At 44.5% G+C, this 24,825-nt stretch overlaps 1 protein-coding gene across 1 annotated transcript in view; it reads right to left on the reverse strand.

Annotated features, from left to right (window-relative positions):
- The window catches only part of LOC138513015 (membrane-spanning 4-domains subfamily A member 5-like), a 281,174-nt gene extending 257,451 nt beyond the window's left edge, over positions 1-23,723 (reverse strand). The window contains exon 1 of the mRNA XM_069627730.1: positions 23,363-23,723. The gene's annotated coding sequence lies outside the window, so the exon portion shown is untranslated. The remainder of the gene's footprint in view (positions 1-23,362) is intronic.
- Positions 23,724-24,825: the final 1,102 nt, after the last annotated feature.

Raw genomic sequence — 24,825 nt, forward strand, 5'->3', positions numbered from 1 at the left:
ATATATTGTGGCAAAACTATGTAATCTGACCCAGTTGAAGCAGACAGTCTAGTATTACCAATGGGCCCTAAAAAGCCAATCCTTCCCATGGATACTCGAAATCCAGGATCAAGGATCATGGAAATTCAATGTCTACAAATGTATTAAATATTGCAAAGAACAGACATAGTGACCATGTTTAAAAAAAAAAAGAAATTGACTCCACATTCATAATCCATAATAAATGACATAATCAGAATTAAGGACAATGCAATAGGGTTATCACCCTACTTAGGGCACCCAATGAACCAACCAATCATAGAATGCTAATGCAAGTTTATTTACACAGAGCTGCAGTCAAACTAGTCTTCTAGGAAGGAACCAATGACTGTTGTGGCCAATTACACTGATTAGCAGTATCGACAGTGACACTTTCATTTTATTCAGAAACCAATTAAAATAGACTAAAGACTAGTCTCTGCAGGCTACCCCACAACAGCCCACCTCCTCATCTACAGAAACCCCCTCTCCCCCTCATGAGCCCCTCCAGGACACCTAGCTATGTTTCACTAATGGAACAGAGGTGGAGCTAAGGGTAGGGAGCAGGGCAGTCACCTCCCCATGATGGGCTTTGCCTGGCCATGTGTAGTCACTGAGAAGGGTCATAGGATAGTATGTCATCTCAAGATCTTGAGCAAAACCAAAGCTTGATGGCTGTAATGTTTTGGAAAAATCATAACTAGGGCTCAGCTCTGGGCAACCTTCCAGACTATCGTTTTTAAGCCAGCAAGCCACTATAGAAGGGGAAAAACCATATGCAAATCAGGCTTGGTCCCACCGCAAAAGCGGCAGTCAAGTCTGAACTGCTAGGACACATCCCTTCTGCATGAGACCACAAGCATCCCCAGATATGTTTCGGCCTATTTTCCAGAGGTTTAAGTTTTATTCTAAACCTTGCAGACATCACTATTTTGTTTTGCTTTGTCATCCTGAGTGGGACGGGTATGCCCAGATGTGGGTCACATGCCGGGCCTAGAGATCAGAGCTACTCCTCACTGATGAAGCCCAATGAGGCTGAAACATGTCTGGGGATGCTTATGGTTTCATGCAGAAGGGATGTGACCTACCAGTTCGGGATGGACTGCACCTTTGAGGGTGGAACCAATTCTGATTTGCATATGGTTGTTCCCCTTTCTGTAATAGCTTGGAAAGCGAAGAAGGATGGTCTGGAGGATTGCCCAGAGCAATTGCCAGAGGTTTAAGATTAATTGTAAACCTTCCAGCCATCACATCTTCGTTTTGCTCTCAAGATCTTGAGCATGACAGGAGGTCTACCTTTCGGTAACCTTTGCCTGTCATATCATGCCTTCCTACCATCTGGGGTGGCTTTCACTGCAAGATGGCTCGCAGCACCTAGAACACAGGTAATAGACTCCAAGAACCCAGATCCACACAGACGGATGCTGGGTAGAAGGATGGCATATTCGGCTGATCTCATATAAGCAAACATCCACAGAAAGGGTGTAGCATGAATGAGAGCTCAAACGTTCGTATGCACACGCGCACCACTGCCTGTTGCCCATGATATGTATACACGCCTTTGAAAACAAAAAAAAAGTAACTGGATGGCATTTTGTTGACTCCTGCTAGGTTCAGCCACAGGGCCAACCTCATACTCATCTGTCTTCAGGCATCCTAAAGGTCTTTCAGAGTACTGGATGATTGTGCGTCAGTAGTTTCAGAATGTAATCTGTTTTTGGCCTGCTTTATGCACTCTTTTAGAGTGGTGTGAGTGTTCTTTTAAATGTTTTATTTTTGTTTATATTATTATCTATTTATTTATTTATTTACTTAATCATTTATGTATTTATATTTTTTGGTGAGCACTGTCTGCTAATATGGTGTCTGTCTATTGTTTCTTTGGCTTCTGAGACCATTTTTCTGTGCTGGGCTGCATCCAAAGGCTGCAGTTTGTGGGGTGTAGTCCTTTGTTTATGTCTGGCCTTTTCCCAGTCCCACCCTCCGCACTCCAACCCACCCACCTCCCCTGATTGGTACATTCACCTGGTCATAACTGACCTTCCCAGGGCAGCCCTCTGCCCGGCAGCCCCTGCGGCTAAGGACCCCAAGGCAAAGGGCGGCTCCTACATTGGCGGCTCCAAGATGTGTCAGCGGTGTCCGCAGGGGAAACCAATGAAGCCAGCAGTCAAAAGACCCAACAAAAACTGTAAGTGTGGCATGGGTGGGATATAGAGCAATTACTCTACTCCAAAAAGCCCCTGCCACTCTACCTTACCTTTCCATTACGTAGACTGCCATAGACTTACACCATGCACACTTAGAGAGATTTGTAACCACCAGCTTAAATCTATTTATGGCTGGACTGCAAATGTTGCATTGCATTACACACTAACTTACTTGCCAATGTTAGCTAGTGCCAAACCCAGAGAGAACTGTGAAGATTGGCCTGCGTCACATCTAGATAGAAATGTGAATTTTAGCATGTGCCACACTTAAATGAAACTGTGAATGTTAGCAAGTGCCACACTTAGATGGAATCGTGATCAATAGCCTGCCTCACATCTAGATAGGATATTGAAGATCAGCAAGTGCCACACTCGGATGGAATAGTGAATGAAAGCAAGCATCACACCTAGACATAATTGCAAGGACAGCAATGCCAATGAACCGATCCACTAACAATTTCACCCCTCTGCATACACCTATCAAACTCTAACCAAACACAACCACAAGCCTACAACACAACAATCCGCACAAACTTCACTACACTGCAACAACAAAACAAACCACACAGAGACTCGCACAACAGCACATGATGGCTACCGATTGCAAAACACCTCAAGCCCAGTCTACGGACCCACCGGGCTGAGGCTGCCAACAGCACATTATTGCTCTCTTGCACTTTTCCAGCTTATTCCCACTAACTCACCCCCACTTCCCTTTTTCAGAGCCGCCAGAGCGCCAGGGGACCACTCCAGTGGTGATAGTGTGCGGTGCAAATGTCCTTTAACTTTAACATTACCTTACCCCAGAATTGTGAATGATAGCATGTCCCACACTTAGTCAGAATTGTTAATGGTAGCATGTCCCATAAAGTTCAATTTAGAAGGTATTCCCAACATCAGTGAATGTCCCCTAATAGCGTCTCTGTGTTACAGTTCAACCTAGAAAGTGTGCCAAATATCATCAGTGTGCTAAAGTTGAATCTAGAAAGTGTGCCTAATAGCGTCACTGTGCTAAAGCTGGATCTAAAAAAATGTGCCTAATAGCGTAACTGTGGTATAGTTGAATTTAGAAAAGGTGCCTAATAGAGTAACTGAGGTATAGTTGACTTTAGAAAATGTGCTTAATAGCGTAACTGAGGTATAGTTGAATTTAGAAAATGTGCCTAATAGCGTCACTGTGCTAAAGTTGAATTTAGAAAGTGTGCCTAATAGCGTCACTGTGCTAAAGTTGAATCTAGAAAGTGTGCCTAATAGCATCACTGTGACAAAGTTTGAACTTAGAAAGTATGCCTATTAGCGTAACTGTGGTATAGTTGAATTTAGAAAGTGTGCCTAGTAGCATAACTGTGCTAAAGTTGAATCTAGAAAGTGTTCCTTAATAGCGTCACTGTGCCAAAGTTTGAACTTAGAAAGTGTACCTAATAGCGTCACTGTGGTATAGTTGAATCTAGAAATTCTGTCTAATAGTGTCATTGTGCTAAAGTTGAATCTAGAAAGTGTGCCTAATAGCGTCACTGTGCCAAAGTTGAATCTAGAAAGTGTGCCTAATTGCGTCATTGTGATAAAATTGAATCTAGAAAGTGTGCCTAATAGCGTCACTGTACCAAAGTTTGAACTTAGAAAGTGTGCCTAATAGCCTCACTGTGGTATAGTTGAATCTAGAAAGTGTGCCTAATAGTGTCACTGTGGTATAGTTGAATCTAGAAAGTGTGCCTTATTGCGTCATTGTGCTAAAGTTGAATCTAGAAAGTGTGCCTAATAGCGTCACTGTGCTAAAGTTGAATCTAGAAAGTGTGACTAATTGCGTCATTGTGCTAAAGTTGAATCTAGAAAGTGTGCCTAGTAGCGTCATTGTGCTAAAGTTGAATCTAGAAAGAGTGCCTAATAGCGTCACTGTGCCAAAGTTTGAACTTAGAAAGTGCGCCTAATAGCGTCACTGTGGTATAATTGAATCTAGAAAGTGTGCCTAATAGCGTCACTGTGGTTTAGTTGAATCTAGAAAGTCTGTCTAATAGTGTCACTATGCTAAAGTTGAAACTAAAAAATGTGCCTAATAGAGTAACTGTGGTATAGTTGATTTTAGAAGATGTGCCTAATAGCATCACTGTAGTATAGTTGAATTTAGAAAGTGTGCCTAATAGCGTCACTGTGCTAAAGTTCAATCTAAAAATGTGCCTAATAGCGTAACTGTGGTAAAGTTGAATCTAGAAAGTGTGCCTAATAGCGTCAATGTGCTAAAGTTGGATCTAGAAAATGTGCCTAATAGCGTAACTGGTATAGTTGAATTTAGAAAATGTGCCTAATAGCCTCTCTGTATTATAGTCACTGTGGTAAAGTTGAATCTAGAAAGTGTGCCTTATAGCATCACTGTGGTAAAGTTGAATCTAGAAAATGTGTCTAATAGCGTAACTGTGGTAGTAAAGAACTTAGAAATTGTGCCTAAATATACGCCCCCTGTCCTGCTCCCGTGCTTGATCACAGGCGCTTTACTGATAATCACCATATCAAACTACTACGCTTACTCTCCCCTATACACCATCATTCAACTAGAACACAGCTGTACTATGACACATTCGGTCTAGCTATTCTCATAATTAACATGACCACACAAACTCCACATCATCCTTATAAAACACAGCTAGCTGCACCCATTCCAGCTAGCTTAAGCGTATCTTCAGGCCTAACACAGCCAGAACTCAGTCTGGGTGTCCACCCTTCAGACTGAACACATCCAACTGATTTCCTCAGCACCACACCTACCGCTAAGAAGCAGCTTTCATGCAACAAACACACCAGCTGCACACATATCTGGTGCGCCCACGCCCTTTCCACACTCTCTCTATTGACTGAACTGCGGTTCCCGAGGGCGTTCAACCTGCCAGCGCTTTGAGATCATACCAATGATACATAAGGTGCTATATAAATGCCAAGTAGCATAACATAACTTAGATGGGTGAGGGCCAAAATAGCAATGCAAAAGCTTTAGTTCAGGATCTGAAAGGGCCAGTATCAGAACAAACTCTGCTCTGTGAGGGGAGACTATATATGTTATATGGCCTGCGGTAGTGGCTGTGTAGTTATGGTTAAGTTGCTAAACCCATAGGAAGACCACTTTTTGGGCGGCTTATAACTTCTCTCCCCCTGGACGAATCCTCACCAAACTTTGTAAAGAAAGTATATGGCCGCTATTTGGCAAGTTTGGTGAGGTTTCGTCAAGGGGGGCAAAGTTATAGGAGGGGTCCCAAAACTTTTTTTTTCCATAGACATAATAGAAATAAATTTGCTCACGGCAGCAGCCCGAACCGCTGGACGAAATTTCTCCAAATTTGTGGCAGGAGTGGCAGCTGGTTCCGAAAGCATGCTTTTGTAAATTTGGTGTAAATCTGTCCAGTAGTTTTTTTTAAATGACCAAAAAGTAGGTAAAATAAATTAGTGATATCTGGGTTCGGTCCGCTGACCCATTTCCCTGTTCGATCCACGGTTAGTCATCTGATTGGCCCATCGGGCAATGTGAAGTCTGCGGACTTCAGGCGCACCTGCTGATTGGATGGGGAAAAGCGTGAAATGCATCAGTTTTCTAGAAACGCTCGCCATGTTGGATTTGCTGACTTTTGCCGGTGTCCGCAGGCACCGCGGTAGAAAAAAAAGGAAAAAACACAACATTGCACTTGTTAAACTCAACAAACAATCTCTGGGGAGGTGGGGGTGATGATGATGGTATGGGATATGGCCATAAGAAGCCAACAAATGGGTGTTTTCATCCCCCGAAAGCCTGCGAACACCACACCACAGGACATCTGTGCCTATTTCTGCATTACAATGTTGGTAAACAACAGTTTTTGGATGGCTTATAACTTTGGCGCCACTCAATTAAACTGCACCTAATTTTTGAATTTTATTTTAGACATAATTCCGAATGGTTACCCAAAGTTTGGTGGGATTCTGTCAGGAGGGGTTAAAATTAGAGGGGGGTCCCAAAATATTGTAAAGGCTTATAAATATGGTGCCATTTGACGAATCTGCACAACAGTTGGTGAAACTATTTTGGATCTAGATATAAATGGTTTTGCCAAGTTTGGTGGGATCTGTAAAGAGGTGGCAAAATTAGAGGGGGGTGTCCCAAAATAATGTAAAGGCTTATAAATGTGGTGCTGTTTGATGAATCTACACAAAAGTTTGCAAAAAGATTTTAGATCAAGATATAAATGTTTTTCTGCAGTTTGGTGGGATTTTCTCAAGAGGGGTCGAAATTAGAGGGGGGTCTCAACATTTTAAGATGGCTTATAACTTTGTTGCTGTTTCACAAATGTGGACAAAAGTTTTGAGAAAGATTATAGACCCAAATGTTTGTGTAAAGACTGAATGGATTTTGTCAAGTGGGGGCTAAGTAATATGACTATTGTATGTACATACATTTTGACACTTTTGAAAAAATAAAACATGAGTGGATTTCAAGCAAACTCGTGTAAGGAGCAGTGGCAAGGACTTTAAAGCATGGTTTTGCAAATGTGCCTGTGTTTTTTTGTTGTTGAAAAGTATCATAATGTAGGAACAAATAAATAGTGATATACCTTTGGTGACTGAGGTATAGCCTGTGGCCGTGGGCAGTGGCCAGATTGTCCGGATCATGGTATAAGGTCAAGACCCAGACAATCTGGCTACTACCCATGACTGCGAGGGACGGAAAATGGTGTAAAAGTGGCCATGTCCACCTGGGACCGGCTATGTGGTAAAGTTATTCGAAAGTAAGATAGGTTTGAAAGGGAAATAAATTTGCTTGTGGTAATATGGCCATAGGGGTCTACAGGCTGCCATAGAAAGGGAAGAGGGGCTCTGTACGGAGCCCCACCTTCTCTATCCATGGTGGCCATCTTGGAAAAGGATTTTGTGTATGAATAAACATCTAGTTTTTAGCACCCCTGGTTCCTGCTTTGGGGAGGCAATGTAGTGGGAGGCAATTGTGGCCAGCTACTATAGTATTGCTTGCATGAGAATCCACGAGTCTGCCCATTGGTTGAAGTACTGCATGTAGTGTAATCGTATGTGTACAGAAGTGGACAGGGTGTGTGGCAGGTGGCTTATTGGAGTACCCCGAGGGTTGTGGCCAGTGGGTGGGTTTTTGGGTGCATGGGTGGTTGGCTTATGGCATGCAAGAGTGTGCTGACTGGTTGCATGTACTACAATACTATGTGAACAGAAGTGGACAGGGCCTCAGGTGGTTGGCTTATGTGTGTGGGTTCTGGCCAGTGTATATATTGTTGGGTGCATGGTTGTATTATGCTGTGGTGATTGCAACCAGCTACTAGACTCTTGGGTGCACCCTACGGTCTGCCCACTGGTTGTAAGTAGTGTAATAGTATTTGTAGAGAAGTGGACAGAGTGTGTGGCAGCTGGCTTATTGGACTGCCCCAAGGGTTGTGGCCACTGGCAGATTCTTGGGTGTATGGTTGTATTATGCTGTGGTGATTGTGGCAGCTACTAGAGTCTTGGGTACACCCAAGAGTGTGCCCATTTGCTGTAAGCAGTGTAATCGTATGTGCACAGGAGTGGACAGGGTGTGTGGCAGGTGGCTTGTTGGACTGCCCTGAGATTCTTGGGTGTATCATAGTCTGTGCAGGGTGTGTGAGTAATGTAATAGTATGTTAAGTGAAGTGGACAGGGGTTTAGGTGGATGCCTTATGTGCCTGGGTTGTGGCCACTGGGCAGATTCGTGGGTACTTCACTGTATTATGCTGTATTGGTTATGGGCAGTCACATGCACCCTAGAGTCTGTCCACTGGCTGGAAGTACTGTAACAGTATGTGAACTGAAGGGGACAGGGCCTCAGGTGGCTGCTTTATGTGTGTGGGTTGTGGTCAGTGGGCAGATGTTTGCATGCATGTCTGTATTATGCTGCAGTGGTTGTGGCCAGGCCCTAGACTGCAGAGGCCGTAGGCCATACACCCAAGAGTCTAGGGCCTGGTCACAACCACTGCAGCATAATATGGCATGCACTCTGGACGTTATGGTTAAGTTGCACTAATAAAAACCTATGAAATTCAATGAAAAATGTTGTTAAAGGGACGTTATGGTTAAGTTGCTCTAATAAAAACCTATGAAATTCAATGAAAAAACTTTGTTAAAGGGACATTATGGTTAAGTTGCACTAATAAAAACCTATGAAATTCAATGAAAAATGTTGTTAAAGGGACGTTATGGTTAAGTTGCTCTAATAAAAACCTATGAAATTCAATGAAAAAACTTTGTTAAAGGGACATTATGGTTAAGTTGCACTAATAAAAACCTATGAAATTCAATGAAAAAACTTTGTTAATGGGACGTTATAGTTAAGTTGCACTAATAAAAACCTATGAAATTGAATGAAAAAACATTGTTAAAGGGACTTTATGGTTACAAGTAAAACCGAAAAACCTCTGAAATTCACGAGTTATGGTAAGCTAAGCAACCATAACTCGCGCCACCACCGTGCACTGCGAAGACTAACACCCAGGACATCAAAGATGACATTACAAATGTCATTGATTACATCACTGATGACATCATATATCTGACCCACTTGTTTTTGTTCACTGAAATATCTAGGCCAGATGGTTTTGTTCACTGAAAGTCAGAATATTCAAATTCAAAAGGTGCTGTATATCTAGAAGTTAAACTTGTCATATGTTCTGAAACTGCTTACCTTAGGGTTTAATCTCAGCTCATGGCGCACGCACATGGGGCAATAGGCAGCCTCAAACACACAATTCATTTGTATAAATGAAGATAAACTTTAATGCTATTAACATTTTCTGATAATGCTTTTTCTTTCTTCCTTACTTTAGTTTCCCTGTATGTGCCTCTGATTTGTATGCATTGTGGGTCTTCATATGTATTGTTTGTACTATCACACGTGTGTAGTAAATCTTGAATTGTTAGCTAGTTATTATATGTTTCACATCACACAATCACCCCTAAGATCATGTAACCAACATTATAAACACAACCCCTTGTAGGGACTGTTCATCAAAATGAATTTCACATGTGATGCCATCAGTGATGTCATCGATGACATTTGTGATGTCATCTTTGGTTTCCTGGCTGTTAGTCTTATCAATGCACGGTGGTGGCACGAGTTATGGATGCTTAGTTTACCGGTGAATTTCTGAGGTTTTTCAGTGTTACTTGTAATGATAACTACCCTTTAACAACGTTTTTTCATTGATACATATCTTGAACAGCGAGAATGTATCTGAACAAACTCTGCCACTTGAAAGGGGTTACTATGTGTGAATGCCTTTGGAGGAGGAGACTAAAACCTGCCCCTTGACAGGAGATACTCCGTATCGGAACATGTTCTCTGACTTGAATGGGAACACTGTATCATAATGAACTCGTCCTCTTGACGGAGATACTTAGTATCTAAAAAAGCTCTATCTGTTGGGGAGGGTTCCGAATCACTATGCTGTATTCTTGTGGGTCCTGCAGCATGAGGACGTTCCATTGACTGAGCCAGCAATAGAGGGATAGAGTGCAGAACAGTGCTCTTTTACACAACGTCTCTGTGCAAATGAGGTTCACAAGTGTCTGCTTCCTTCTTCATGCTTGTGCCCCTTTGGTTCAATAAAGGGCAGAAGGGCACAGAGTGCAAGATAGCTGTGAAACTTGCGGGTGGTCAGAGGCCCATAGGATTAAAGAACATGCCTCTGCTTTCACAATCAAGTCTTTTTTTAGTCTGCCACTCACTCAGCAATTCTTTGTTCTATGATTGCAAACAGGAAAGGGGCAATTGCAATCATATTATAAAGATTAACTAAAAAATAACATATTACACAATGTGTGTCAGGCTCACGAAATCAATACAGTGCTCAGTCCTAAGTCCAGCTGATTAAAATCGTAAAGTGCTCACGTTGCGACGAGCGTCATGTAACTTCCTGAAATTATGTCAGTCTATCAGAGATGAGGCATAGGCTAAATACTAATTAGTAATTTGCAACCAGTGGAATGTCAGCCCTGTTCATCACAGTGGCACATTATATATAAATGACCAGACTAGAATACAGACCTGGAAGTGTTTACTGTCTACCATGCAGAAATAGGCCCTAGATCAATGAAGCAGTCCCACATGTGGCACATTCTAAAGACCCAGCATGTAAATAAATAAATAAATAAATAAATAAATAAATAAATAAGTTTTTCGACAAATTGGAGGCTATCCCAGTACACCGCTACCATGGACCAGACACAGGGCTACTGGTATGGGAAGTTAACCTTTCGTCTGGCTCCTATGACAGTTTCAGTACGAGGGCACACACTTTGGAATGGAAAATGGTACAGGACTTTCCAAAGCCTGATGATTTAAAGTCTGGCTGGGCGGCAGTCATTTGCATTGGTAAATCTGGATGATATTGCCATCTTCAGCCAGTATTGGAAGTCAATACTAGAGCACATATATTTGTATGGGCAGAGAAGTGCCACTTTACCACAGGTGAGCTGAAGTACCTTGACTGCTTGGCCGGCAGTATCCACCTGAGCCCAGTTCAGAATAAGATGGAGGCCATCCTGGCATGCCCCATGCAAATGGCTTCCTGGTTACCACAAGTGGGTACTGGGGATTCATTACCAACCCTTGGTCAGTTGCTACTCCTCTGACAAGAGTACTGATGGGGAAGATATCCAAGAAGGTTTGATTGAATGGGACTTGTCAGGTCAGTTTTAATTCACTAAAGTGAGCCATTTGCTGTGCCCCTGTACCATCAAGTCCTGAATCAGAGCAACCTTTCATTGAACAGATGTGGGGAGTGCTAAACCAGAAAGCTAATGATGGGACCGGCCCATACCTGTGTAACAACCCTCAGCCCAGATGGCAAAGGTGGTTCGTGGCTGAGAAAGAGTGCCTAACAGCTGCCTGAGCACTGAAGAAGTTGCAAGCATACCTTTATGGCACAGCCTTTGTTGTGCAGATGCACCATACCTCCCTGACTTTCCTAGACTATATGGTGGAGGCGGATGGGAATTTCCGCAAGTGGTATTTACCCTTTCAAGGGTAGAGGTGATATCCTTTCTAAGGGGAGAGGTTATTCTGATACAATATCTGGACTTTCAAGAGGGTGATTTTATTTTGTTACAGAGTCTCCCCCTTCAAGGGTATGAGCTTATTCATGGACATAGACTCTCCCTTCAATAGAGACAGCTGTTCTTGATACAGAGTCACCTCTTTTGAGGGAGAGATTTTATTCTGATACTGAGACTCCCCCTTTGAGAGATACAGTCACCCGCTTCCAGGGAGAACGTTTAGTGTGAGAAAGACCGCTCTCCCCTTCAAGTGAGAGAGCTGTTTCTGATACAGTTTCTCTCTTCAAGGTGTTTATTATGTTAGATAGTCTCCCCTTTGAAGGGAAATGTTTAATTCTGATACAGAGTTATTCTGAAAATAAATCTTCCCTTTCATTAGCACCTCAATGGGAGAGAGCTGTCAATTTGCCAAAAGAGACTCCCTTACTTATTAAAACTCTTCCTGCAAGGGAAGAAACTCTGCATTTAAATGATGCCAGAATGCAGAGGATGTAAAATGGGGCGCAATTATGTTTTTGTCATGGGGAGAAAATATTTCTTAGCGAGAGATTAAATCTCAGCATACATTTTCCTGAGAGATTTCCTTAGAAGAACTTCTCCTGGGGAATATATGTTTCATAACAATAGTTTTTTTTGTCTCCTACCCTACATGCCTCTGTGAACACATTAACCTGCCTAACGCTCTAAAATGTAATTCAACCGTTTAAAGACTACAATATCTTTCATTTATTTTCCTCTATTGGCTTTCTTTCTGCTTTTAATTAAATAGTTGTGCAATGAACATTTACATTAAAAACATTTAGGGCCTCATCAGCAGTTGGGCGGTGCAGTAAAAATGCAGCAGTAATGCTGTTACTGCCGCATTACCGCACTGCACAATCACGGGTTTGTCTGGAGGTGAATGCACTGTTTTCTGCACATTTTTGGCACAATTACTGCAGCACAATTAATGCCACGTTAGTTGCGTTGAAAATGCCCCATTGAGGTCTGTGGACTCAAGAAGAATGGGGAATTACACCACCACTTGTGATCTGGCGCTAATACTGCCAGACCAAATGGCGGTAATGGTAATTACGTTGGGCAATATTCCGGTGTATTTGCCGCCGGGATACCACCCAAATCTGAAGAGGCCCTTAGTGTCTTCATTTGTATTAATTTGTTTGTAAATGTTTAGTTTTTTTTACCATATTCCTCTTAAACTAGTATTATCAGACAATTGCAATGCCACATATTCAAAGATCACGGTACAATAAATGTCTTTACATTCAATAAGGAGACCCCCATATATTATGGATGCTTATAGGTTCTGGCCAGGAATGTAAACGCTTAAAGCTCTGTCTCACAACTGAACACATTTTAGATTTAGATTCCATGGAGAGTTTTGATTTGAATATTCAATGAGCAAAAAGAAAGAGGTGTTGGCTGTAAGATTAAGAATAAATCTTAACCTCTGGCATTGCTCTGGGCAACCCTCCAGACCGTCGTCCTTCGCCTTCCAAGCCATTACAGAAAGGGATGTGACCTAGCAGTTTGGCCAGAACTGACCCTTTTGGGGTTGGACCAAGCCTGATTTGCATATCGTCTTTCCCCTTCTGTAATGGCTTGGCAGGTGAAGAACGATGGTCTGGAGGTTTGCCCAGAGCAAAGGCAGAGGTTAGGATTAATTCCAAACCTTTCAGCCATCACCTCTTTTATTTTGCATAAGTCACCCCGAGTGGGACAGGTATGCCCAGACGTGGGCTCTGAGCCTGGTGGGCCTCGAGACCCGCGCTACTCTTCTCTGATGATGCCCAATGAGGCCTAAACATGTTTGGGGATGCTTTGGTCTCGTGCAGAAGGGATGTGACCTAGCCATTCGGGCTGGGCTGCCCCTTTTGGAGTGGGACCAACCCTGATTTGCATATGGTCTTTCCCCTTCTGAAATGACTTGGCAGGCGGAAGAACGATTTATTTCATTTATTTTATTAGGCATTTGTAAGGCGTTATATATCAAGAACCTCTGTTAAAAAGCGCCCGCAGGGCAAAGGGGAGGGAACAAAGGAACAGCAAGACAATACAATATGATAGCAGTGATGAGCAGAATACAGAAAACTGTCCATCTAGGCCTTGTGAACATTTGGAGCGTGCAAGTGCAGAGAGAGAGAGGGGAGAGGGAAGGGGATAAGTGCTAGGGGTTTCCACAGAGGGGCAGTGCCAGGGAGTTAGTTGCAAAGACAACAACGGTTTGGAGGGTTACCCAGAGCAATGTCAGAGGTTAGGATGAATTCCAAATCTTCCAGCCATCACCTCTTTTGTTTTGCATAAGTCACCCAGTGGAATGGGTATGTCCAGGTGTGGCTCCTGAGCCTGCTGGGTCTAGAGACCCAAGCTGCTCCTCACTGATGGAGCCCAATGAGGCTGAAACATGTCTGGGGATGCTTGTGGTCTCGTGAAGAAGGGATGTGACCTAGCAGTTCAGGCTGGACTGCCCATTTTGGGGTGGGACCAAGCTTGATTTGCATATGCTATTTCCTCTTCTGTAATGGCTTTGGAGGCTGAAGAACGATGGTTTGGAGTGTTGCCCAGTGCAATGCCAGAAGTTAGGATTAATTCCAAACCTTCCAGCCATCACCTCTTTTGTTTTGCATAAGTCACCCAGAGTGGGGCGGGTATGTCCAGACGTTGGTGCCAAGCCTGATGGGCCTAGAGACCCAAGCCACTCCTCACTGATGACGCCCAATGAGGCAAAACATGTCTGGGGATGCTGGTGGTCTCGAGCAGAAGGGATATGACCTAGCAGTTTGGCCTGGAATACCCCTTTTGGGGTGGGACCAAGCCTAATTTGCATATGGTCTTTCCCCTCCTGTATGGCTTGGCAGGCTGAAGAACGATGGTTTGGAGGGTTGCCCAGAGCACTGTCAGAGGTTAGGATGAATTCCAAATCCTCCAGCCATCACCTCTTTTGTTTTGCATAAGTCACCCAGAGGGTATTACCCAAATTGTTTGAACACAATTGTTCGAATTAACAATTGACCTAATTTCAAGGGTCCAAAATTGGGAGGGGTTTGCATTGGGTGGGAGGTTATGGGGGATTTCCCCCTGCATATATGTAACAATTGACCTTCAAAATTCGATCAATTGTGAAAAGGTCAATTGTCATTCAAACAATTATGACTCAAACAATTTGTATACAACCACCCAGAGTGTGGCGGCTATGCCCAGATGTTGGTGCCAAGCCTGATGGGCCTATAGACCCAAGCTACTCCTCAATGATGGAGCCCAATGAGACTGAAACATGTCTGGGGATGCTTGTGGTCTTGTGCAGAAGGGATGTGACCTAGCAGTTCAGGCTGAACTTCCCCTTTTGTGGTGGGACCAAGCTTGATTTGCATATGGTATATCCTCTTCTGTAATGGCTTGGCAGGCTGAAGAATGATGGTTTGGAGGGTTGTCCAGAGCAATGCCAGAGGTTAGGATTAATTCCAAACCTTCCAGCTACCACCTCTTTTGTTTTGCATAAGTCACTCATAGTGGGGCAGCTATACCCAGACGTGGGTGCCAAGCCTGATGGGCCTAGAGACCCAAGCTACTCCTTACTGATGATGCCCAACAAAGCCAAAACATGTCTGGGGATGCTTGTGGTCTCATGCAGAAGGGATGTGACCTCACAGTTATGGCTGGACTGCCCCTTTTGGGGTGGGACCAACCCTAATGTGCATATAGTTTTTCCCCTTCTCCAATGGCATGGCAGGATAAAAACAATGATTTGGAGGGTTGCTAGAGGTTAGGATTAATTCCAAACCTTTCAGCCATCACCTCTCTTGTTTTGCATAAATCACCCCGAGTGGGACAGGTATACCCAGAGTTGGGTCCCGAGCCTGCTGGGCCTGGAGACCCAAGCTACTTCTCACTGATGATGCCCAGTGACGCCAAAACATGTCTGCGAATACTTTTGGTCTCATGCAGAGGGAATGTGACCTAGCAGTTTGGGTTGGACTACCCCTTTTGGGGTGGAACTAAGTCTGATTTGCATGTGGGCTTTTCCCCTTCTGTAATGGCTTGGCAGGCTGAAGAAAATAGTTTGGAGCATTGCCTAGAGCAATGCCAGAGGTTAGGATTAATTCCAAATCTTTCACCAATCACCACTTTTGTTTTGAATATTCTATGATTCATATGATGTCTAAAAGGAACATATTTCTTAGGTAAAGAAGGCCACCCAACACTCTGGAAACTATGATGAACCAGGCATATATTTTAAACTTAATTTGCTCTACAAGGCAACTGGAGGTCAAGCATCATGTGTTCTCTGTGACCCAACTTTGGGTGCTTTCTCCTAGGGGTCTGGCAAGCCAAAGTCAAAAGATTTTTGGGCGCAGGTCCATGGTGTTTAGTGTGGCAGAATGCTCCCCTGCCACTGCTCCTCCTAATTTAGGGCATATATATATACAATATAGCAAAATGTGTCAAATTTCTGGGACATATGTATATATGGCCTTAAGGCACGCAATGGGTTGTTTAAATGTACTAGGAAAGTTGTAATCTGAATCATCTCGAGTTTATATTTAGAAGCCTTTGGGACACATACCCACATACAATTACAATTCCAGATGTTTAGTCAGTCTTCTTAGTTGGAAGAAGCAGACACTGGAGACTGCACCATCTAGGAGTTAGGATATGGTACAACAATCCCCACACTGTGGGCTGCTAGCTTGGGTCTTGGACTTAAGACAGAGGCCAGGTAAAAAAAAAGTTATTGCAGATGGTTTTAGATGGATTGAATGTAATCCCATTATGTTTTTATCCGGTATCTGTCCTCTTCAATGTGACAATCCAACTTGTCCGATAAGGCATCCTGCACCCAGCCAGAGAAGGACATGGGTATTGTAGGATTACATATAAAAATACATATCATTGCATGGATGAGGTCAGAGAAGAGCTGCATTTAGTGTCTAGTGACACATTGGTCACAATTAAGTCTCCTCTGGCTCCCTATGGAATGGGACGTGGGTGTGGTTTCTAAGAGGCATATAGCGGTTATTTGACAGTGGCCATTTAGAAACAGTTTTAACTACTTAAGAAGCATGTCTCAAATCCAAAAATGGTGGCACCATCCTAGCAGGACGGTATAATCAACATTGTCAAAGACAGGTGAAATATCCGAAATGATCAGGGTTGTAACACCGCCAACATCCACCACACCCCTCAGATCATCCAACAACGAAAGAACTACTAATTTGATGCCATGCACTGGCATAAAGACATTATGAAAATCATTAAGAAGGAAAGAATAACCCACAAAAGTCAGAATCGATTCCAGCAGTTTATCGGGGCACAGTAGTATCCAAGTTAGCAAAAGATGTGCTATTACATACTTCGGCTTCCAGTTCAGGTGATCTGGCACCAGGCCCTATTTAAGAGAGATTTATAATGGTGCATAGGTTGTCAGACAGGGAGGAGCTCCCTTCCTAAATACATTTCGGCTGTTATGTGTTAGAAGAGTGTATGGGCCCTGCCCTATCCAGGATTGCAACCATTTTAGTCTCAGACTAAAGGGAACACTGCTAATCATTCTTGCTGTTGGACAATTTCAATGGTGGCAGACATGAGCATTGTTGCAGCTGTGCACTTTTTAGATCTTGTGGCCACATGTATACATAGCAAGTAGCTATAACCCATGTGTGTACATAATAAGGAAAAATAACATGGAAACAGGGCCCAGCAAACTAAGCTCTGATCTGAAAAGATTGACCTTAGCAGGGAAAAAGGCTACCAATTCTTCAGAATTCAAGTGATGGAGTGATGGATTTGTCCAGTTTTGCGGGTGTAAGCATGTCTTTTAGATCTTTCGAAGGTTCTGCAAGTGATTTCCTACAGGGAGCATACAAGTATGAAACCGTTTTTCTCACACATACACACATTTTGATGCTTTACTGGGACCTAGTAAATAGCCACATTTTAAAGGCTGTTTGCATTTCAATTTGCAAAGTCAACGTTTTTCGACCTCACTGTCTTTTGGTATACCAGCCTTTATCTGTTTGTCTACCTGTTTTTTGTGCAGATTAATGCTTAAATGTACAGCCATCTATGGAGGAAATTCTGCTGCAAAGTATCTCCTTTTCACATCTCCAGACTCTACCCCAACAATAACCATGCTCCACCATCCCATATGCTTAATGTAAATCTGTTAAGGCATGAAGAAATGGGAATACATCAGCCTTTTGTTTTTGCTATCTATAAATCTTTTGGTGGAGGCACCAACAATATCATATATAATAAAAGTAAAACTTTTATTCAGTTGACCCCTTCCGAAGCATCCACCAGAGCGCTGTACATAGTCACGATCGGGCCCTTCGGTCCCCTCCATTTGTCTAGGGGCCCTTGAAAGGGGGTGAGGTCTCTCTGTATCTTCTCCCTCCATTTCTCATCCGTTAGGGCCACCTTTAACTGAAGGTAGTGGAAGACCGAGAGGGGACCTATACCCAGAGTCTCTTCCAGGTCAGTGATTGAAATAAAGGTGCCCGCTTTCCACAGCTGGCCCACCCTCTCCAGCCCTGCCTCGAACAAAGCTTGGAACCTGTCGGGGTTTCGTATAAGCTCCTGGATCCCAGTGCCCAAAATGGCTCAGCAGTGATTGCCATGTTGTAACTCCTTGCATGTCAACCCTCTCCCGCCACACATCCCATATGGTGCCCACAATCAGATGTTCCCAGACCCTACTTATGAGCTTCCTTCTCGGTACCCACAGAAACTGTGGTGGGAGCTAGATTATTGTTGTCCAAGTCCACCCTTCGCAGGTGGGGTATAAGGACCCTCAACTGTGCTGCTTCATAGTACTTTTTCAGATATGGGGGTCCCATCCCCCCACCCCGCCATCTTTGGGCAGTGTAAGGACGTTGTATGCTACTCTTGCTTTCTTACCATCCCATATGAACTTCAGCATCGACCCCTTCACCTCACGAAAAAAGGACTGGATCAGGAGCATCTGGAACACATAGAAATCTAGGGAGGCAAACCATCTTCAAGACGTTAAACCGTCCCAACCAAGATATGGTCAGTTTCCCGCACTTTTCTAGATGGGCCCTCAAACCAGCCACAAGAGGAGGGAAATTAGTGGCAAACAGGACCCCCAGATCTCTGGTGAGCTTAATCCCCAGATATCTCAGTGTGTCCCCTCTTACCATTACTCGCAATGGGGCAAATCTGTCGTCATCTCCCTCCCCGAATACCTTCAATGGAAATAGGACCGACTTGGCCCTGTTGATCTTAAAGCCGGATAGCTCACCATACTGTTCGATCAGTTGGATCGCCCTGGGTATGGTGGTCAGTGGGTCCCTTGTGTGCAGCAGAAAGTAACCGCGTGAAGGGCCACCTTATATTCTACCCCGCAAACCGCGAGACCTTCCACTTGAGGACCCCCTGAGCCTCTGCGCCAGTGGCTCTAGGGAGAGGGTGGATAAAATTGTTGAAAGTGGGCAACCCTGTCTCGTCCCCCTGAGTAGAGCCCATTGACGGCCACTGACGCCTTGGGTGAGGTATACACTGTCATTATTCCCTTATTGAGCTTAGACCCCAGTCCTATATTGTCCAGAACCACTCCCAGGAAGCCCCATTCCACCCGATAAAATGCCTTCTCGGCATCCACTGAAAGAAGGGCCGGGTCTCCCTCTATGTTCTGGGACTCGTAGATTAAGTGCAGGGTTTTCAGCATCGTATCAGATCCCTGTTGTCCCATTATAAAGCCAACCTGGTCCGTATATACCAGACGGGGCATTTATGTTTACAGTCTCGCCGCCAGTACCCTCATATAAATCTTGGCATCAATATCTAGAAGCGATATCGGTCGGTAGTATCCACACCTTTTGGGATCCCTACCTTCCTTGGGAATAACTGTGATTAACGCCCACGAGAATTACTCAGGAGCTTCCCCAGTCTGTAGGATATCATTAAAGAGTTCGACTATGAATGGGAGAAGGGGGAGAGAAATGATTTGAAGAAGCCGGCCATGTACCCATCTTCACCTGAGGCCTTCCCCAATGGCAGATGTAAGATCGCTCTCTTGACTTCCTCTGCAGTAATTGGGGCATCTAGTGCATCAGCCTCCTCTCGAGCGAGACTCGGCATCTGAGTGTCGGCCAGGTACGACCCTATACTGGCGCTCCCCGCTTGGGGCTCTTATTTATATAGGGTCTCATAGAAGGTTGCAAATGCCTCTTGTATCTCCTATGTGCCTGAGTCTGAGGCCTCCACTGTCTTCTCTAGCCATCACCCACCTCTCAGAACACTGTCCACGTAATCTGGCAGCCAGCAGCGCATTCGCCTCGTCCCTCTTCTCGTAAAATTTCTGCTTCAAGTATTGTAACTTCCTAACAATTTGACCTTCCTTGAGTAATCTGAGCTCTTCCCTTTTCTGCCTGGCCTCCATGAACCTGCTCTCTCTCTCCACCGTGGCCTCTGCACCGTGGCTTCCCTTGCTGCCCGATCAAGGCGGTCAATCTCCCCCCTAAATTTGTTCTCGATTAAGGTTCGCTCCCTCTTCTTTCTACGAATCAGGATCCCTCTCCATGTTGCTTTCCCCGCCTCCCAAACAGTCTTCCTTGGGACCTCTCCTGTGTTGTTAATTCTAAAGTATTCGCCTATTTCCTCCGCCGTCTCCTCTCGGAACATGGGGTCCTTCCACAGTGTCTCATTACATCTCCACCTCGATCCTTTCCACGGCAGACCTGACCGGTCTAAATCCACTTTCACCATATCATGGTTGGACAAAGAAAACGGGGAGATCTCCAAGCCCAGTGCCACATCCAATAACCCACGTGAGACGTACAAGTAATCAATTCTTGTGAAGGTACCATGCAGGGCCGAGTAAAGGGTATAGCCCTTTGCCCTGCCTTCAACATCTACCCATACTTTAGACACCTCATTTTCAGCCCTTTCCCAATGACAATGCTGACCTCCGCCTTTCTCAAGGGACCGGAGCCCCTGTCCCAGCCCCCCCCCTCCCCCGCACTCCCAGGAACCCTGCTTTCCTCCCCCTTGGCATATTTAGTCTCCTGGAGGGACATCACATCCAACCCCGTTCTACGGAATTCTCTTGCCACTAACAACCTCTTCGTGGGGGAGTTCATACCCTTGACATTTAGCGTACCCTCCCTAAGAAGGCCACCTCTCTCAGCACCTGGAACTACCGCCATTCTCGTTTGCCCACACACCACTCCTCACACTCCACCCTGGGCTGGCCTTTCCCAACCATGGTATGCCTTTTTAATGGCAAACTTAATGATGGCTATGTCCAGGGGTGTTGCTAGGTCTGGAAAAGATATGGGGCTACGCTAATGTCGGGACTCAGGGCTAGCTAGCCTTTTGGTTGTAGCCCCTGAGCTTCATTCCGGCCTACAACCAAAAGATCCGCGGCTATAGTCCCTTAAGCCCCCACTCAAACTCACTGAGCAGAGTAGAACAGAAGATCTGACCAAATCTCGGATCAATGGTAAAGATATTTGAAAGGAGTTTCTGATTTTAAGTTGGATATTAGGGCATGAAAAAGCCTTTGGGGTGTGGATTATTGAAAAAGGGAAAAAGGGAAGTAGGATGTGGCTGCCGAATAGTTTGTTGAAAGAGTTGTCTGTTTCAGTAATTTGGGCATGACTGTCAGGATTTTACTTAGACTCGAGGATAGAGGATGGATGGGATGTGTTACTCACTTAATCAAAAAGTGCTCCTTCAGCTGTTCTTGCCAAATCTGTTTTTTGTAGAGGTTTAGGTGTCAGGGTCGAATTCTCAGGATTGTAATGGATAGATGAGATACAGACGATGTGATACAGAGAAATAAAGGCATTACTTTGATTAAATGACTGTCAATCCATATTTATGGTTTACACACAGTGTGGTATTCAAAGAATAAACCATGTTTTCAGTAGTAAGTGTTACAGCAATAGCAGTAGCTAAGTAATGTTCATATTCGGTCAATGGCTGTTCCCGTGGGATGCTTGACATTTTGCGGGTCAAGTGCAATGTTGGTTTACACTGGTTTTACAGCAGGAAGTCCAGTGTGGGCTCATTGGCTGAGTGGGATATAGTTCCAATGCTGAATTTAGTTAACACTGGTCATTATTGGTGTAGCAAAGAACCTTGATACACAGCTACCACTTTAGTATGGGGTCCCACAGCCTCTATATCCAAATCGCTATAGTGCCCTTGCGATGGTCTGCTGACCAAAGCAAACCTTCTGGGGAAGCAAGTAAACTTTGAATTGAAAACCAACACCAAGTGGCAGAAAGTACCTCAGAGGGCAGACCTTTCTCCACAGGTGCAACTGTCAAGTCTTGGGGCCAATCCCTCATAGCATGGTCTTTCCAGCTTTTACCAATTAGCGTTCAGCTCATTAGAATCCGGGACAGCCATGGTGATGTTCTGCAGGTATCTAGCTTCCAGTGCCATTGGCATTGGCTACAGAAGAGACAGGGCAGCATCAAAGTAGCAGAGAAGGCACTGGAAAGTGCTTGACATTGCTTGGATATGGTGAAAACCTTCTGGCCCATAGCTGATGAGTTCCAGGGATGGCTGCAAGAGGCAATGTGTAGCCGGGCACAACTGATGGACAGCAGGCAAAAACACACCTCCATGATTGCAAGTACCACGGAAATGGCTCTGGGTTCTCGTAGGCTTCTTTAGTTTTGATAGCTACAGGTCGGTGGCTCTGTTGGCTGCCAGTTGTTTTTGTTTCTACTTCTTGGGCCATCAGTGTGTTGAGCAGGGTCACGCCACTCAAAGGCAATTAGAAAATAGTTGGTCATGTAGAAAAATATTGGTGATTCTGTCCAACACATGTCCATCAGGGATTACATCTTCGATGAGCTATAGAAATCAGGGCTTGCAGCGGAAAGCTTGGCAACACAGATGAACCATGCAGGGACATTTTTAGAATTTGAAGGATGCTAATGAGGAGATGCATTTTAGGGCTTTCAGCTTTACATTGGTAAAATGCTTACTTCTGGAAGAGCATTTTTGCAGTCTAAGTTCTGTATCCAATTATACAAGTGATTGGTGGGGAGTCCACATTTCTCCCACCATGGTTAATGCTTTCTATCCATCTCTTCAATTGGTGTAGATCACGGATGAAGTAGATGGTAGACACAACTTTGTCCATCTTGACTTTCAGTCACTTGAGTGGTGCCACATGGTCCAGGCGGTGTTTGTCTCTTGTTCCATATGTTGTCAGATGTCTTTTTTTGTATTGCTTTTGCAGGTGGCGGCTCAGTTGTTGGGCAGAGTTAAACAATCGTGAAGTGGCAAATGCTAGTGAGATTTCAAGAATTCTAGCCAGTAGATTTGAACTAGCCGTGGCTTTGGACACCGCATAAAACTCGTCCTTGATTGGGAAAATGAGAACGATAATCAGCCCCGGAGAAGGGCTGCTGCCTGGCGATGTGGATACTGGAGTTCATGAAACAGCGGAGACCCAGGTAATGCCTGGCAGAGTGCATTGGTTCTGGATCAGACCTAGCAGGGCATCTAGCCGTTGGGCGTCATTTTTAAATAGACATGAAAAAAGATGGTGGACGTGTGGGAGAGAAATTGATGAGGGGAACATGCAGGCATTCGGATACAGAAAGCGATGAAAGTATAGGATACTGAAAGAATGATAGCTCAGGAGGTTTGGACAAGAGAGCAGCCCAGAGAAAGAAGGAGAGTGCACAGACATTGTCACCAAAAAAAGATACAACAGTTTATCCAATCAATGAGCCATTGGTGTGCCAAAACTCTATCAATGTTTCCTCTCACTGCAAAGTATGGCTGGGTTTCAAAAGAGAAAAACTATATCTTCCAGAGATCACCATTTTGTTTGTACTCTCGAAAAGCCAAAGCAAAGAGCGCCTTTGGTGCCTTCCTCGGGCAGGCAATGCGTAGTACAGATACCTGCTTGTCCAACATCGAGAATAAGTCTCAGCCCTAAGACAATATGAGCTAACAAGCACAAACCTTTTCTGTGTACGATAATAACTGGAGATGTATATAACCAGGTCGCATTCAAATCTCCCTCAATGGCAAGCCAGCGTATTAGTAAGCGTGTTATGTTTGCAGTGTAAAGGGGCCAGTGTCGGCTTGCTCACCTGGGGTTTCTTTGCTGCGCTTCTGTTCCTCTCCCTCTGCAAAGTGAACACCGGCCTGGGGGATAGGAGTTTGAGCAGTGTGTACTTTCGACCTACCGCTGCAGACGGAGCAATGCATTACCCAAGATAAGGAGAAACCATAAACGCTACCGATTCCTTCCTCAGGAGTGTGTTGTGCAGAAGCGGGTGGAGATGAGATGGGCGACGCCCATTCCTCGAAACCTATGGGGTGAGGGACAGCCCTCAAGCCAGTAAGCGCGCGACAATACTGTTTCTAGGGGGCTTTGTTGAGGGACCCTCTGAAAACGTATCTTCGAGAAAAAGTAGGGCCGAATAATGTAAACAACCATAGGTTGTGAGGCGACTCTGAACAGAGTTCTTGAAATATTCCAGTCCTTTAAGGCATGCCACCGAGATTACTCCCATGCCGTACACAATGCAGGTGTGCTCCCCCCAAATCTTGTCCGTTGGTCCAAACACTGGAAGCATAGCTGGAAAATGCGTTGCATGTCTTTGAATCATGCGCCACCTACTGGTCGTCTAAGCGCTTTCTTTTTATTTCCGACTTCCCTTTTTCCTTTTTTTGTTTTTGGGGTTATGAAAAAGAAGTGATCCTTCAAAAATGATACCCTTGTATTGATATTGGGGCCATACTAATGCATTAGACCAGAAGTAAGATATGTCAGCAAAACAACTGCACAGACATGACAGTTAATCTTGTATAGTGCGCCCCAGTGTGGCAAATTACCTATCTTAAACCACTTGCCAGGAAAAATAGTACTATTTGAAACGTTGTTCCATCGAGAAATAACGAACCATAACGCCCAGTACTGTTCCAACGCCAGCAAGATTGACTCATTTACCAGGGTGTTTTGTAAAGAGCTTCGATATTTGGCGGGTAGAGCATGTTATCAGCAATTGCGCCATTACGGTGACCGGAGCGAGACAGAGGGCCTCATTACGAGCATGGCGGTAAAACCTGGCGGACTGTCAGGAACCCGCGAGCAGAACTCGTAACGCAGCGGGACGGTGTGAACGGTGCCGGTACCATACCAGCACCGCTCATACTGTCACCGCCAGGGTCCTAGAGCCTTCATTCGGACATGAAGAGATGGCCACTTCCCTTATGCATGAACATTATCAATCTTTTTCATTCCGTATTTGAAAGTACGTGTTTAAAACAAGAGCCATGTTGCAAAAGTAAATGAAGGTCTGCAGTGTGTCTATCTCAGGACCTCTTGTAGATTAGTGGAGTTTGCTCACCAAATGAGCCACATCATTAGACTTGGTGGTGCTTTTAGTACCAATCCTTGTGCCCTGGAGCATCTTCTTGATGGGTTGTAAAGGATTATTCATTGCTCCTCAGCGCGCCATTTTCCAAGCCTCGGAGCAGTGAAGCAAGGTGTAAAATCAAGGTGTTACGCAATCTACACCGTGCTTTGGTGCTCCGGGAGATTGTCTTT

The sequence above is a fragment of the Ambystoma mexicanum genome, chromosome 12 (assembly GCF_040938575.1).
Source record: "Ambystoma mexicanum isolate Mex_15411 chromosome 12, UKY_AmexF1_1, whole genome shotgun sequence".
NCBI classification, from domain to species: domain Eukaryota; kingdom Metazoa; phylum Chordata; class Amphibia; order Caudata; family Ambystomatidae; genus Ambystoma; species Ambystoma mexicanum.